This window comes from Procambarus clarkii, chromosome 37, assembly GCF_040958095.1.
Source record: "Procambarus clarkii isolate CNS0578487 chromosome 37, FALCON_Pclarkii_2.0, whole genome shotgun sequence".
Taxonomy (NCBI): domain Eukaryota; kingdom Metazoa; phylum Arthropoda; class Malacostraca; order Decapoda; family Cambaridae; genus Procambarus; species Procambarus clarkii.
The window spans coordinates 28,353,103-28,368,049 of NC_091186.1; positions in this window are offsets into that span (position 1 = coordinate 28,353,103).

A 14,947-nucleotide genomic window follows, 5' to 3' on the forward strand; every position below is an offset into this window, starting at 1 on the left:
TGTATGTATGTATGTATGTATGTATGTATGTATGTAGTGTATGTATGTATGTATGTATGTATGTATGTATGCATGCATGCATGCATGCATGTATGTATGTATGTATGTATGTATGTATGTATGTATGTATGTATGTATGTATGTATGTATGCATGTATGAATGGATAGATGGATGTATGTATGTACGCATGCATGTATGTATGTATGTATGTATGTATGTATGTATGTATGTATGTATGTATGTATGTATGTATGTATGTATGCATGTATGTATGTATGTATGTATGTATGTATGTATGTATGTATGTATGTATGTATGTATGTATGTATGTATGTATGTATGGATAGATGGATGGATGTATGTATGTACGCATGTATGTATGTATGTATGTATGTATGTATGTATGTATGTATGTATGTATGTATGTATGTATGTATGTATGTATGTATGTATGCATGTATGTATGTATGTATGTATGGATAGATGGATGGATGTATGTATGTACGCATGCATGTATGTATGTATGTATGTAATGTATGTATGTATGTATTTATATACGCATGTATATACGCATGTATTTATATACGCATGTATGTATGTATGTATGTATGTATGTATGTATGTATGTATGTATGTATGTATGTATGTATGTATGTATGTATGTATGTATGCATGCATGCATGCATGTATGCATGTATGTATGTATGTATGTATGTATGTATGTATGTATGTATGTATGTATGTATGTATGTATGTATGTATGTATGTATGTATGTATGAATGGATGTACGCATGCATGTATGTATGTATGTATGTATGTATGTATGTATGTATGTATGTATGTATGTATGTATGTATGTATGTATGTATGTATGTATGTATGTATGTATGTATGTATTCCCAATCACGTTAAAGACTCCCCCTCTATCATCCAGTTAAAGAGAAAAACAACTATGTACTAAATAATCAACTCCTTGTAACTTTAATTATGCTGACCTTCCTATCTGTATTCAGACTGAGCCTACCATCATTATAGGTGATTATAACGCTAGACATAGGAATATTGGTAATTCGCAGTTCAGTAATCGTAACGGCAACCAACTGGTGTCACTATTAGGTAGTCACGATGATGCACAGATTGTGGGTGACCTTGAACCGACGCATATCTACGGGAGTATTCCTGATCTATGTCTCGGTTTCAACGTCTCTCACACCGTGTGCGCCTCGTCAATAGTGCCAGTTATGGCGTCTGATCATCTGGCCATATTAGCCACTGTAAGCATTGGCAGCTCTATCCTCCCTGGTGGAGTGTTCAAGCGGAAGAGGCTGGCTGTGCCCATCGATCAACGAGACAATCTTGTTGCTCATGTGTCAGATTGGTGCAGTTCATCTGAGCCTTCATCAGTTGAAGATTTTAACAATGAGCTCACAGGTACTATCAACCAGTTTATAGAATCACTTGATCCATCGTCCAGGCCACGTAACCCAAATTACACTGGTCATAGCACTTATGTTTATTATAATGATTCTAAATTGCAGACACTAAAACGCACTGCCAGAATAATTGGACTAGCTTGTAGAAGGACCCGCACTGCTGAAATGCTTCGGCTCTTTCAAGCGGCTCTGGCTAAGGCCAGGGAACGTATGGTGGAGCTGAGGCAGACAGACTGGGAAACTTTTGTCCGTGGTCTCAATTCTCACACGCCACTAAGTCAGGCATGGAAGGATATCAACAAGATCAAAGGGAAAAATGCTGCAGAGATCTCGTACCCTAATCCTCTGCACAGAGCAAATGAGCTTATTGGTGCTTGGGCCACGACTTCCAGCTTTGACAGTCTTCCTCTACCCTCACAGAATGAATTAAATGATAGATATACTGATAGGGAAAGGCTCCTTGACTTCATGCTTCATCAAGAGGATGACTGTGACATGCTTTTACTGAATACGAACTAGATTCTGCTCTACATAAAGGCAAAGCTACATCACCCGGGGAGGATGGAGTTACTGACGGCATACTGCATATGCTTCTGCTAGTTCCAGGGAATACCTTTCTTCAATTGTATAATATGAGCTATGTAACTGGGGAGCTTCCTAAGTCATGGACCAACAGTGTTATTATTCCCATTCCTAAACCTCACCAGCCGAGTGCTTTTCGCCCAATCTCCCTCACTAGTTGTCTCTATAAGTGTCTTGAGAGGATGGTTCTCAACCGTCTCCTTTACAAAATTATTAATATGTTGTCTCCCCAGATATATGGCTTTACGCATGGAAAGAGTGTACGTCACTGTATTACCACATTCCTCACCCTGCATACTGATAGGTCATACACCACTTTCCTAGATCTTAAGTCAGCCTTTGACATTGCTAACCCACACGTCATTCTGAGAGAACTTGCTAAAATAAATGTTGGAGGATGGCTTCTACGGTGGATAAGAGGCTATCTATCCAACAGGAAGTCATCTGTACTGTTCCATGGGCATAGGAGTGTAACGAGATTTTTTGAACTTGGCACTCCACAGGGAGGTGTCCTCAGTCCTACTCTGTTCAATGTGTTAATCAGTGCACTTTTAAACTTTGTAACTAGAAGGTCCAGCGAACACATCATTAGCTATGTGGATGATATACTGATCCACACCAATGGGTATACCAACACCCAAAATGTTCTGAACTCTGTATTGTCCACATGTCAGGAACTATGCTTAGTCATCTCAGTAGAGAAAACAAAGATCCTGAACCGACACCCACCCAGACGGGGTGGGGCCGATCGCAAAATGCAGTTGGATGATGGCTCTCTGCTCGACTAGTTACCAGATACAAATACCTTGGTCTTGAGGTTCTACTGTACCGCAATGTTTAGCCAGACTGGGTCGCCAATGTAGAGAGAGGCTCCGTGCTCTCAAGGCTGTGGCAGGCTGTGGCAGGCAAACACAACTGTACTGTACAGTGTTATATATTTATTTCAATTTGAACAATTTTTAACATTAAAGGATACCTGGTTGATGGGGTTCTGGGAGTTCTTCTACTCCCCAAGCCCGGCCCGAGGCCAGGCTTGACTTGTGAGAGTTTGGTCCACTAGGCTGTTGCTTGGAGCGGCCCGCAGGCCCACATACCCACCACAGCCCGGTTGGTCCGGCACTCCTTGGAGGAATAAATCTAGTTTCCTCTTGAAAATGTCCCCGGTTGTTCCGGCAATATTTCTTATGCTTGCTGGGAGGACGTTGAACAACCGCGGACCTCTGATGTTTATACAGTGTTCTCTGATTGTGCCTATGGCACCTCTGCTCTTCACTGGTTCTATTCTACATTTTCTTCCATATCGTTCACTCCAGTACGTTGTTATTTTACTGTGTAGATTTGGTACTTGGCCCTCCAGTATCTTCCAGGTGTATATTATTTGATATCTCTCTCGTCTTCTTTCTAGTGAGTACATTTGGAGGGCTTTGAGACGATCCCAATAATTTAGGTGCTTTATTGCGTCTATGCGTGCCGTATATGTTCTCTGTATTCCCTCTATTTCAGCAATCTCTCCTGCTCTGAAGGGGGAAGTGAGTACTGAGCAGTACTCAAGACGGGACAACACAAGTGACTTGAAGAGTACAACCATTGTGATGGGATCCCTGGATTTGAAAGTTCTCGTAATCTATCCTATCATTTTTCTGGCTGTCGCAATATTTGCTTGGTTATGCTCCTTAAACGTTAGGTCGTCAGACATTATTATTCCCAAATCCTTTACATGCTGTTTTCCTACTATGGGTACATTTGATTGTGTTTTGTACTCTGTATTATGTTTAAGGTCCTCATTTTTACCGTACCTGAGTACCTGGAATTTATCACTGTTAAACATCATGTTATTTTCTGATGCCCAGTCGAAAACTTTATTAATATCAGCTTGAAGTTTTTCAATATCCTCAGCCGAGGTAATTTTCATACTGATTTTTGTGTCAAATCCTTTAATTAAATCCTTTAAAAAGGATAAATCCTTTAATTGGTTGAAATTGGTTTTAACATTCGAAATCTAATTTGTTGATGTTAAATAATATAATATGTTGATGTTGATAATATAAGGTTCAAATTTATTAAGATACATACTTTAAAAACTATTTCTATTTGATACCAACAGTATCACGTTAAGAGAAGCGTCTCGCCTTGCTAACCCAAGTATAAAATATATAAAGAAACGGTGCAACTGTACTGGTATCTGCAGTACAAATTTATGTCCCTATTTAAAAAAAAAAATAAACTGAACCAATCACTGCCACTCCTCACACCAATGCAACAATAAGGAGAGTGATAACAGTGCTTCACATTCGACAATGTTAAATTATTTAACAAATGACGAGATAATGAACATTGGAACAAATGTACAGCACTCTGACCTTCATATAAAATCTGCATGTGACCTCATCAAACAACCCGTTCTCGCAAATTCGTAAAGTCAATATTGACTTATTAACTACGTGCATAGGTGATATACTAAACATAATAGATACCCCTAAAAAGATTCATAGAAAACACCGACCTTACCTAACCTTGTTAGTATCTTAAGATAAGCATCTTATTGCTTCGTAATTACAATTATTACCTAACCTATAATAGGTATAGCTTAAGTAATAATTGTAATTACGAAGCAATAAGATGCTTATCTTAAGATACTAACAAGGTTAGGTAAGGTCGGTGTTTTCTATGAATCGTTTTAGGGGTATCTATTATGTTTAGTATATCACCTATGCACGTAGTTAATAAGTCAATATTGACTTTACGAATTTGCGAGAACGGGTTGGGTCCAGGGCAGCGGTGCTGCCCTCCCCTCCACCCCTTTGAGCAAGGGAGCAGAGACATCTCAACCCTCTCCTATGGACATGCTAGCATCCCACTATAAGCAACTCAAGCGAGCTTCCGGTCCCTCACCGGAATTCTATAACTGGGCCGAGAATCAGTGGTTCAAAAAGTTGTGCCAAGTCCTCGAGTCTCAAAATGCTATCATCTTGAGTCTTCTAAATGAGAATCTAGCGATCCGCGCTAATCTCCAACAACAACAACAAGAAATAACCCTCCTCCGCGAGGAAATTAGAAACTGCAAGGCAAGCCAAGACCAACTACAGCATGATTTAAATGATCTCCGTGAGGAAAGCAACCTTCTGAAAACTGATGAAGCCATTAAAAAACAGGAGGAAGCCCTCAACAAAATGACTGCATGTATCAGTACATTTTCAGCCCAGCGTTCTGTCTCCCAGGATGAACAAGACCAGCAAAAGCTGCTAGACTCTGTTATAGTGTCGTCCCAAGATTTACCTGTGGAACATGATGGTGAAAACTGTGTCGAAATAGCTCTGGATCTCATAAAAGACAAATTGCAGCTCATTCTAAACAAATCTGACGTTATTGCTGCCTACAGAGTAGGCAAAAAGAATCCATCAAGTCAAAACCAACGGAAAATTCGCCTGAAGCTGTCTTCCCAGTTCACGAAATCCAATCTAGTCCGGACAGCTGTAGCCCAACGGACGGGATTATACATCAACGAGTGCTTGACTAGGGACAGACAGCACCTCCTCTACCGCCTGCGTCAAATCCGTCAAAAAAATCCAGATGCGATTCATCAGTGCTTCGTTAGAGATGGACTGATAAAGGTGAGAAAAACCGCAGAGGGCAAAATGTTCACTATTACTAAAGAAGAGAACCTCAACGCTTTCCTCTCCCAATGTGGTCTGTCTCAGCTCATTATCACTCCCAGTGAATTAACTTAATTAACCCCCTGTCAACTAGTGGGGCTAGGTTTCCTAAGTCTCATTGTTTCATTTTCTGACAATTTTTAACTTACTCTTAACTAGTCATTTACTGAAATTTTTTAATTGAGTGCATAAATAGTTCTTCAGGTCTTATTAATTATACAGTCATAACTGAACTATTTATAGTTAATAATCATTAGCTTAAATTTGCCTATGCTTATTATTCAACTTTTCTTTGATTCCATTTATTACCTAGGTTGCCTAGCCTCGCCATGCTCCCTTACTCCATTGTACCCCTGGCTTTGCCTGTATCTCAAATTGCAAATTGTTACTTACAGTGTACCTGAGAGTACTTGTAAGCAATCTACCTCATTTTTCATTTTTGCTCAATTTGTTTTTGTATTGCTTAGTCTTGTTTATATTTTTGTTTTGTATTTCTATATCTTGTGTTTTGTATAGTCCATGTTTATATGTTTTTTCGTTAATCTCATTTATTACCTAGGTTGCCTAGCCTAGCCATACTCCCTTACTCCATTGTACCCCTGTAAGCCCCTTTTGAGTTTGCTTTGTTCTGTATTGTGTACATCTTTTTCCCTATTTTATAGCTTATTTCTACCTTGTTATTTACCTTTCTTCCCTTGTTTTTCCTGCAATCAGCTTTTTTTATGCAGACAAGTATAGACCCTGAACTTAACCTCTTATCCACTATCTATGACAATTATCACTTTAATGATCTAAATTGCAGATATTTTGCAGCACATGATGTAAACAATGTATTAACTCATAATCACAATATCTCTGTAATCAATTTGAACGTTAGATCCCTAGGTAAACACTTCGATGATGTTAGTGCCTTGATTGAAGCTATTGACAACAAATTCTCTTTTATTATACTTACTGAAACATGGTTGAAAGAGGATACTACTCAGCTCTTTAACTTGCCTAACTACTCAGCAATTCACAACTGTCGTCAAATTCAGAGAGGTGGTGGCACTGCTCTTTACTACCACCAAGAACTAACATGCTTAAAAGAAATTAGAACCAGAGACTGCTATGGGGAGTATATCTTCGCCAGCTTCAGAGTCAAGGGTGCCGAGTCTGTCCTGACTGTGGGTGCAGTTTATAGAATTCCTAACACTGATGTGTCCGAATTCAACTCAAACCTTAGAAATCTAATACTTGATAACAGACTGAACAAAAACCACCTAATTATCGCAGGGGACTTTAATATTGACCTCTGCGAGCCTGAACACCCCACTGCTGTTAGCTTCCTCAACTGTATGAATTCCTGCTTCCTCATACCCTTAATCACTAGACCTACTAGAATCACTGATAGCACTGCCACGACGCTCGATCACATCTGGACAAACATAACCTCTCCGCTTACTTCAGGTATAATCACCGATAGCACTACAGATCATTACCCCACATTTCTCTTAACTAACATTAGCAAACCACCTCTTGAGTCAAGAGTGATACGTTTTAGACTACACAATGAAACTGCTATAGACAATTTTATAACTGCTGCTGATAATGTCAACTGGGAGTCCGAGTTAGGTAACATAGTGGACATCAACCTTGCAGTACAATCTTTTCTTCAAAAAACTCTTAGCCTTTATAATACCCACTGTCCTATGCTTACAAAACAAGTCACAACCAAAAGGCTTAACAATCCCTGGCTTACAAAGGGAATACTTAAATCTATTAATAAAAAACATGACCTTGAGAAGAAGTATAGGTTAGGAATTGTCTCCAAAGAATTCTCAAAGAATTACTCATTATTGCTGTCTAAGATAATTAGACGAGCCAAAACTAAATACTACGAAGATAAATTTACCCAAATAAAGAGCAACATTAAACAAACTTGGAGAACAATTTCTCAAATATTGGGATCAAAGAAGTCTTTAAATAACAAACCGACTCTCCTGTCTAATAACGATGGTCAGCTTTCAGCCTCTGATTCTGCTACTGAGTTCAATAGGTTCTTCTCTTCCATTGGTTCATCCCTTGCAAATGATATTCCATCTTCCAGTACAGACATTAATGACTATCTTTCAGGTAACTATCCACAGTCTCTGTACCTAAAGCCTATTAATTCCACTGACGTCAATGAGATAATCCTTTCCCTTAAAACCAAGTCTGGTGCCCTTGAGGAGATACCAACTTTAATTTACAAAAAAGCCTCCAGATCTTTAGCCCCTGCTATTGCTTTGCTCTTCAACAAGTCACTTGAACTCCAAACCTTCCCAGATATTCTAAAAAAAGCGAGAGTAACGCCTGTCCACAAATGTGGTAATCTCACAGATGTTAACAACTACAGACCTATATCTATCCTGCCAAACTTGTCAAAAATTTTTGAAAAACTAATCTATAAGCAGCTTTACTCATATCTAGCCAAACTCAATATACTTAGCCCTTGCCAATATGGCTTCAGACCCAAAAAAAGCACTAACGATGCACTTATTAGTATGCTTAACTCGATTCATACAGCTCTTGATAAAAATGAGTTCTCTGTTGGGTTGTTTGTGGACCTGCGTAAAGCTTTTGACACTGTCAACCACCAAAACCTTCTTCTTAAATTACATCATTATGGAGTCAGAGGACACTCCCTACAATACCTCAAATCCTACCTTACTGACAGGCACCAATATGTTTCTGTGAATAACACAATTTCTCCCACCCTACCCATCAACATTGGTGTTCCCCAGGGCAGCATACTTGGCCCTCTCCTCTTTCTCATCTACATTAATGACCTTCCAAATGCCTCCCAACACCTCAAACCAATTCTATTTGCTGACGACACAACCTTCATTTACTCCAGTCCTGATCCCCTTGCTCTAAATGCCACAGTAAATACTGAGCTAAATAAAGTCCATCTGTGGCTAACTGCCAACAAACTCACCCTTAACATTGACAAAACCTTTTATATTCTGTTTGGCAATAAATCCTCTAATCAAATAAATCTCAAAATAAACAATACCCAAATTTGTAACAAATTAGATGGCAAATTCCTTGGCATTCTCATTGACCACAAGCTTAATTTCCAGGGACACATTCTAAACATATCAAAAAAAGTTTCAAAAACTGTGGGCATTCTTTCTAAGATCAGATATTATGTACCACGCCCTGCCCTGGTGACTCTCTATTACTCCCTTATCTATCCATATCTCAACTATGGTATTTGTGCTTGGGGCTCTACTACCCAAAATCACTTACGTCCTCTAATTACTCAACACAAAGCTGCTATTAGGACAATATCCAATTCTGGCCCCAGACATCACTCGGTACCCCTACTTAAATCTCTGAATATGTTAGACATTAAGTCACTGCACATTCTCTCATGTGTATTATACATATATAAAACGCTAAACTATAATGCCAATCCTGATCTCAAAAGCTTCATAGAAGGTTGTATCAGAACCCATGAGCATCACACCAGAAATAAATACAGTTTTGATATTCCTAGAGTACGACTTAATCAAACTAGAAATGCTCTACAAATCAAGGGGCCCAGAATGTGGAATGACCTTCCCAACCATGTTAAAGACTGTACCTCTCTCAACCAGTTTAAGTTAAAAGCGAAGCTATACCTAATAAATTCCCTGTAACCTACCTTACCCTTCTATTGTCAACCAATGTCTGTTTTTTTCTTTAAAGAGCGCTGTTTGTCGACATAATTGTATTTGTGCTGCTTTTTCATCTATGTTTTCATTTCTTGTTTTCATTCTACTCATTATGCTCAATTAGTATTAAGCTTGTCATTTAAGTTTATCATGCCCGAAACGCTTTGCGTAATAGTGGCTTTAGGCATTGTATGTACTAGCTATACCTATAAGTTAAACAATCCTTGTAAATATTTATTGTATGTATGTACCTTACCTAAATAAAATTGTATTGTATTGTATTGTATTGTATTGTATTGTAAGTGCTGCAACTATCAGGTCTTTTATATAGTCGGTATTTGTTATATTCTGTACTCTTTTAATGTTATTTAAATTTCAAATAGAAATAGTTTTTAAAGTATGTATCTTAATAAATTTGAACCTTATATTATTTAACATCAACAAATTAGATTTCGAATATTAAAACCAATTTCAACCAATTAAAGGATTTATCCTTTAATGTTAAAAATTGTTCAAACTGAAATAAATATATAACACTGTACGGTACAGTTGTGTTTAATTATGTTTTGCGATTCCTTTGGAAAAGGTATTTGTGCACCAAGTACTACTAGGTCATTATGAGATATGCTGAATGTTGTCAATATACCATCTGAATACGCCTCACTTTGCGTTAATCATTGGACGTCCTAATGATTAAGGTCCCCAAAAGGACTTAATCAGACCTCAGTGGATATTTTTACTCTCCCTCTCTCTCTCTCTCTCAGAGCATCCCTTTATGTGTTGTATGTGGGTGCTGAAGTTCAGTCTCTTGTCTATGTACCCAAGCAAACCCAAGCAAACTACTGTGGAAATGTGCAGGACAAACATATCAGTTGTGACACTAGCTCTCCACATATAGCATTTGCTTAATTTAGAAACTGTACTTGTGGTCGATCTCGAACACATGTTGTTGATGTGACGATGTGTTATGAATTTTGTGGCTAGCTCCTCAAGATTGTAACTTGCTTAGATAAATAAATTGTGTGTTCAGTCCCTGAACTCATTATGTGATAAATTAACTAAACTAAAAACTATAGTATGGCGACGAAACCTGAACTGCATAATGTAAATAGGGATTAACCAGAAAAAGATATAGGTAAAGAATAACACCAGGTAACTGTAAAGCTGCCATCCAGTTGGGTGGGTGTGGAGCACATGACTGTAAAGCTGCCGCCCAGTTGGGTGGGTGTGGAGCACATGACTGTAAAGCTGCCGCCCAGTTGGGTGGGTGTGCAGCAAGACTAGTAACTGTGTGACTCACCATAAATGTAAAGTGCCTTGTATAGTGACTGTTGTGAGCCTCTTGTTGAATCACTTGTGACACAAAAAATTACTGATGTGTGTATTTGTGTGGGTGATTAAATATGTATGTGTATTTATATATGTATACGTATGTATATGTACATGTATGCATAAGTATGTGTACATTAATAATTTTGTAACTAGCGTCAAAAGATTGTTATTTGCTTAGCTAAACGAACTAGAGGGTTCAGTTCCTGAACCGATTATGTGCCTCTGTAATCCTTTACACCACCGCCCACAGGATGGGTATTATGGGGTGCATAATAAAGAAAGAAAATGAATGGACCGAACCCCACAATTCATTTAGCTAAGCAAGTAAGTAAGTAATTATCAAAAGAAGGCACCAAACCGGGAAGGCTATGTAGCACCATCAAATACGCAAAATAATCAGAGGGCGCTAAATATCACCAAGGATGCCAATACGAGAACAAAAACGCATAAGGCGAACGATATCAAAAGTATCCGAGTCACCAAGAATTCTATCGAGGGACAGGTGACCGCGAGGGGCGGTCGGAAAGCAAGACACACGCTCATCCTGGAAGTCAGGACATTCAAGAAGGACATGCACGACCGTAAGAGGGACAATGCAACTAGGACAATAAGAAGCAGGGCGGAGCTCCATCAAGTGACCATGGGTTAAGCGAGTATGGCCAATACGCAACCTCGCCAGAGCGGTTTCCCACCGCCGGTTACGGTGGAAGGAGGACGGCCACGAGGAAACACAACATTTAAGAGAACGTAGCTTGTTACCAGTAACAGACAACCAAGAAGCCTGCCAACGGGTAAGGACTGAGGAATGGATAACTGGGTAAAAGTCGGAATACGGAATGCCTTTACGAGAGATGGGACAAGAGCGGACAGCTTCCTTAGCGGCAGCATCCGCACGCTCATTTAAAGACACACCAATATGGCTGGGAACCCAACAAAACTCAACCGACTTAAATTTACTGTGAACGAGAAACAGCCAATGCTGGATCTCGACAACTACTGGATGAACCGGATTAAAGGACCCGAGAGCCATGAGGGCACTACGAGAGTCAACAACAACAACAAAGGAAGACTGACAACGAGAAAGCAGGAGACGAAGAGCATAGAGAATAGCATAAAGTTCTGCTGTAAAGATGCTAGTCTCCGGAGGCAAGCGACACATATAAGTGCGATCAGGAAAAACAACAGAGTAGCCAACACCGTCCGCTGACTTAGACCCATCGGTGAAGACAGAAACGGAGCGGGAGTGAGAAGAAAAGTGCTCGAGGAAAAGGCGTTTTAGAACCGTAGGAGGGGTAAAAGCTTTAGTGATACGGGTCAAGGAAGTACAAAACCGCGGAAGAGGGACCCTCCACGGGGGCAAAGAAGGAACAACACGAGGAGAAACATCAGAAATACGAACGGAGAGAGAATCCTGTAGGCGAGATAACCGGACAGAAAGAGGGAGGTGGTGAAGAGGAACAGGAACTGCAGGAGGGGTAAAAGTTAAAGCACGACAGAGGCGAGAGGAAGGATGTTGCAAGGACCGCGCAAGATAGCGAAGACAGTAGCGATCACGGCGGTCCTGGAGAGACAGGAAGCCAGTGTCAACATACAAGCTAAGGATGGGAGTCGAACGAAAGGCACCAGAACTGAGGCGCAACCCAGTATGGTGCAAAGCATCAAGACGGCGAAGAGTAGAAGGAGAAGCAGACGAGTAAGCAGGGCAACCATAATCGAGCTTAGACAGGACGAGAGAGGAATGTAAAGCAAGGAGAGTGCGCCTATCTGCCCCCCAAGAAGTATGGGACAAGACCCGAAGGAGGGTAAGGGCCTTAGAGCACTCAACACGGAGGTAAGAGATATGGGGAGACCAAGACAAACGAGTGTCAAGGAATAACCCCAAAAGCTTCGCGGAATCTTTGTATTCAAGGGGATGACCATAAAGTGACAAAGAGGGACGAAGAACAACCCGTTTCCGCGTAAATGTCATGGCACAAGTCTTAGAAGTAGAGAACTTGAAGCCATGACCTGTGGCCCAAGACGACACGGCATCAATTGCAAGTTGAAGCCGGCGTTGAAGGAGAGGCGAATCATCACCCTGACAACAAAGGGTAAGATCATCGACATAGAGAGCGGAGAAGACACCGGAAGGAAGAGAGGAAAGAAGACCATTGAGGGCAACAAGAAAAAGAGTAGTGCTCAGAACACTACCCTGGAGCACACCTTCGTATTGCTGAAAAGAGGGAGAGAGAGCGGTACCAAGGCGCACCCGAAAGGAACGACGAGAGAGGAAGCTGCGGAGAAAGAGAGGGAGATGACCACGAAGGCCAAAAGAATGAAGTTGAGATAGGATATGATAACGCCAAGTGGTGTCGTAAGCCTTTTCTAGGTCAAAAAGGACGGCAACAACGGAGGTCTTCGCAGCAAAAGCAGTACGAATATAGACCTCCAAGTTCACCAGGACATCTGTCGTGCTGCGGCACTTGCGGAAACCAAATTGAGAAGGGGAGAGGAGGTGATGGTGTTCCAGGAACCACATCAGACGAACGTTAACCATACGTTCAAAGAGTTTGCAGACACAACTTGTGAGAGCAATAGGGCGAAAGTCCTTAGGGGAAGTACCCAGAGACCCCGGTTTGCGAACAGGGAGGACAACGGCATCGAGCCAGTCCTCAGGGACTGACGACGACTCCCAGATCCGATTATACAGACTCAGTAAATACTGAGACGTGCTCGGAGGGAGATGGCGAAGCATCTCATAATGAATACCATCGGAGCCCGCCGCCGTAGAACCGCAGAGGGCCAGGGCAGAACGAAGTTCAGAGAGAGAGAAGGGATCATTATAGGGAAGCTGAAGATGAGTGCAGAAATCTAAAGGACGAGACTCAAGGACAGGTTTACGAAGAAGGAAAGATTGGGGAAGATGAAGACCAGAGCTAACAGAAGAAAAGTGGGAACCCAGTTCGGAAGCGACCTGCAACGGGTCCGCCACAAGAGTATCATGGAGGTGAAGGACCGGTGAAACATCGGGAACGAACTTACCCGCTATCTTGCGGATACGCTTCCAGATCTGGGCCAGAGGGGTCTCGGACGTAATTGTTGAGACATAAGATGCCCAACATTCACGTTTAGCCGTACGGATGGCCCTACGGGCCACCGCACTCGCTTTCCGAAAGAAAAGAAAAGAATCGGTCGTCTGCCTACGGCGGTGCCTCTTCCAGGCTGCACGCTTACAGCGGACAACCCGAGCACAGTCCGCATTCCACCAGGGAACGCACTTCCGTGGACCCCGAGAGGAAGAGCGAGGAATAGAGCGGAGGGCAGCGTTGAAGACAGTGTCATGAAAAAGGAGGAGAGCGCGAGAGAGAGGCAGAAGGGAGAGGTCAGGGAGAGCAGCACTGAGGGTAAATAGGGTCCAGTCTGCCTTAGCAAACTGCCACCTAGGGAAAGAGAGGGAAGGGCGAAAAGAGAAAAAGGAAACAAGGATGGGGAAATGATCACTTCCATGGAGGTCATCAAGAACCTGCCACGTGAAATCTAAGTAAAGAGAAGAAGAGCAGAGAGAAAGATCAAGACAAGAAAGGGTGCGAGTCCGAGAGTCCAAATGAGTGGGCTCACCAGAATTCAGAAGAGACAGGGAAGAAGAGAGGAGAAACGGCTCAAGGAGGCGACCCCGGGTATTCGTCAGAACGTCACCCCAAAGAGAATGACGACAATTGAAGTCACCCAGCAGGAGCACAGGCTCCGGCAAGGAGTCCAGGAGGTGTTTCAAATCAGGAAGAGAGAGCGGGACACTCGGGGGGAGATAAATGGAACAAACTGTGTACCATTTCCCCACAAAGATACGAGCAGCGGAACAATGGAGAGGCGAAGGAAAAAGTAAAGGAACAAAGGGAACATCAGCCCGAATCAAAAGAGCAGAAGAATTAGAAGCCCCAGCAATGGCTGGGGGGGGGGGGGAGAGAAAGGAATAGCCACGAAAACGACCAGGACGAGCACCAAGCATTGGCTCCTGGAGACAGACACAAAGGGGCGAAAACCGCGAAATCAGAAGTTGGAGTTCGAGGAAATTGGCGTAATAACCTCGAACGTTCCATTGAAGAATGGACAACGACGAGAAGAGAAAGGACAAAAACAGAGAACAAGGAAGAAACAAAGGCGAAAGAGCAACAGAGCACGTTAAAGAATATCAGGGTCGGGATCAGGGTCAGCAAAGTCAGGGTTAGGGGGCATGGGTAAACTGAGCAAAGACGGAGGGAAGGAAACGGGAGAACAGAGCAGAGGTG